The sequence below is a fragment of the Sinocyclocheilus grahami genome, unplaced genomic scaffold, assembly GCF_001515645.1.
Source record: "Sinocyclocheilus grahami isolate Dianchi unplaced genomic scaffold, SAMN03320097.WGS_v1.1 scaffold218.1, whole genome shotgun sequence".
NCBI classification, from domain to species: domain Eukaryota; kingdom Metazoa; phylum Chordata; class Actinopteri; order Cypriniformes; family Cyprinidae; genus Sinocyclocheilus; species Sinocyclocheilus grahami.
In genome coordinates, this window is record NW_015505397.1 from 68621 (window position 1) to 72095 (window position 3475).

The window sequence follows — 3475 nt, forward strand, 5'->3', positions numbered from 1 at the left end:
AGACGATGAAAATATCCCCAGCGTCTTTGTGCTTTGTGTTTCTTGGACAAATATTATTCTTTCACAGACTGTTTTCTTCCCTTTTGGTGTTTTGCCAGTAAAAGTCAGTAAATCTGTTTTCAATACCTGGCATACAGCATTCTTATTATTATTTATGACTATAATATCTGCTTCTTCATCAAAACACGCACATTTATGCACACACACACACACACACACACACAAAGTCTCCATAAAATGTGTGAAATTCCTGGCGATGCAAATTAATGAAATGTGGTTTATTGTTCGCGGTCACGTCACAGTTCAGCAGACAATGAACAAGAGAAACAGACAGACCTGCAGGCAAAGGGCGGGATGAAGAGGCCCACAGGAATACGATAACATTTCCATGTTCTTGCCGAGATAAAAATGGAGCGTACTATCAGTTCCTGTTTGACAGGAAGTGCTCTGGGGATGTGTTTAGCTTGGAGGGAAAATGAAGGCCTGACTCTGAAAGAAGTCGGTGACCTATTGTGTCACCTGTTATCTTATCAAAGACAAACACTGCTGCTGAGGAACAAACACACGATTGGAAGCAACATCGCTAACATTCATTACTTTCATTAGGTCATTACAAAACAGTACTGCATTGTAATATAATACTTAACAGATCATTAATGTACATGCTATAGTCACCATTTTTACTGTTCAAATACAAAATATGAATGTTGTATATTTATTTATTGCTTCTGTATTGTTTATATTACATTAATTGCATTTTAGTGATGTTTTCTGTTTTGTTATTGCACTCAGTTTTTATTATGGTCTACTATTGGTATAATTTATGTGTTAGATGTTAAGCATTGTATCCTCCAACTTTGGGATGTTTTTGACATTAAATAAAAGTTTAAACCAACCATTTTGTTGAAGTAAAATGTAGCGCTAGGTACTCTCTATTTTTTAAAGTATCTATTTATTTTATAGTTTATGAGTCATTCTACAAGAAGTGGTGCAAAGTCAGGTTTGTTGAATTTTTCTTTTCAAATTGTTTTGTAAATTTGTATTGCATTGCATCTTAAATGAATACATTTAATGTGGGTACACTAGAATCTTTGTATGTTTTCTTCACAATTTCAGCAAATTTTGAACAATGCCCCAAAATTGGTCAATACTGAAACAAACCAGAAAATGAACAATACATAGAAAACAAATAAATATCTTAATGCATGTTGATTCAGCATGAAATAATGAATTTTACAACACTTTTTGGAACCTGTATTAGCTATTAGAATGTTTCAAAACTATTTTCTATTCTATGTTATGCTTCAATGTATACAGCCAGTGTGAAAATGTGTATCTTTATTGTTAAATGTAAGAGTTTGAAGAAACATTTTTTTTATAGAGTGACAATGTGCCCCATCCTGGTGACCATTTAAAAAAAAGTAATCAAGGTATTATTTCTGCTTTTTTTTTTTAAGAAAAGAAAGTGTTTCGGTTGTGACATTAACGTTTCGGTAGTGACCTTATTGTTTATGACACATACTTTACTCATTTGCTTCACTTACTAAGTCACTTAATGGACCCTTTTTATGAACTGTGATAACCCGTTTCCACAGTTATCAACATCATAAATATGACGTTTTTAATATTTTCAAAAATCATTCACATTTATAACGCTATACTTTGTTATATTACCCTAGCAATATATTACAAAAAATGTTTTTAAATTTACGCTGCTGCAAGGGTTCTTCTGATACGACAGCTGAGGGAGTGATGGCACATTTCACATCTTTCTTTCTGTCTGTTGTAATCATTTTCTCAATTTTTTTCCCCCTCTTTTGGAAAGTCGTGGAAATGCTGTCACAGAATATTTCTTTTGGAAAAAAATTATATCTGCTGTCATCTCCCATTCACCCCTATAGAAGTTTAACCAACTATGACGCACTTCTGAGAACCCTGGAAATGTGAAAAGGGCCCATCACACACCATTTAAGCAACTATAACTTGATTTCACTAAAAAGAGGAGACTACAGTTTAAAAAATGAAATGTTATGATTTTTTTTTTCAAATATTACATCTTGTTTTTATAAGCATAAGAAGAAGTTCAGTAATGCCACATTCCCCCAGGGTTAGACTGGGGACACATGCCATTCAATAGAAGTGAACATATAAACCACTATATTTCAATATTTGTAAAGTTATTACATACATTCTTTATATTGCCTCTTAAAGTAATGAACTTGATTTTATAAATAAATATGTGTCAGTCCATATATGTCTTATTTAAAAAAAAACATATATGGGGGGACAGCATTTTTCAGCAGGCCTATGCATTTAAAGTGCTCCTATGGGGTGTATGTCGAAACTGTCACGATTATGTTCAGTTTAGTTCAGTTTCTGTCATGTCTGTAATGAGCTCTCATTAGTTACCATTGTTTCTGATTAGTTAATCCTTGTCCAGCTGTTCCTGCTTATCTCCCTCATTTACCTTGTGTGTACTTATAGTCCTGATTCTGTTCTATCCTTCGTCGGTTATTAGCTTATGTTAAGTGTTGTACCAAGTCAGAATTCTCAGTAAAGTCTGTTTGGAATTATGCATCTTTGTTTGCTGTCCTCGTTCCTTGACGACCCGTGACAGAATAACCGACCGCATCAAAATAAACCAAGCATGGACTCACCCGCGTTACGTCTCCTCCTCAGACCAGAAAGCCGAAGGTGGCTGGATTATTTTGGCTGGATGCTCCAGAACAGCGGCCTCTCCCTCACAGAGACACCAACAGGGCTCGTCCAGGAATCAGAGCCGGAGTCCACCAAAGCCGAGGAGACTGAGCACGCTGATCAGTTCACTGTAAAGCCAGGAGCGGACATGAACCTCATAGATCTGTGGTCCGCGGATCCAGTTCCCACCCAAGTACCCACCCTCAAACCTTTGTCTTCGCCGGTCCCGTACGGATTGTTAGAGGCTCCGGTCCTGTCCGGAGATCTTCCTCCTCCGATGTCTCTATCAGATTTCCTGGTCCCATCTCCTCCACTGGTTTCAGCCAGTCCCCTGGATTCGTCGGCCCCACTGGTGTCGTCCAGCTCCTCGGCTCTGCCTCCGCCGCTAGCTCCCTGCGGCTCCTCAGCCTCGCCTCAGGCTTCCCCTCCACCAGCTCGGTATGGCGCCGAGTACCCAGCTTCACTTCAGCCCTCCAGGCCCATGTCTCCACCTCGGCCTGTCAGCCCGCCGACTCCGCTCCGGCTCTGTATTCCTTTGGCTCCACCGAGGCTCGTCTGCCCTAGGACTCCTCTGGGCTCCCTCAAAGAGGAGACTACAGTTTAAAAAATGAAATGTTATGATTTTTTTTTTCAAATATTACATCTTGTTTTTATAAGCATAAGAAGAAGTTCAGTAATGCCACATTCCCCCAGGGTTAGACTGGGGACACATGCCATTCAATAGAAGTGAACATATAAACCACTATATTTCAATATTTGTAAAGTTATTACATACATT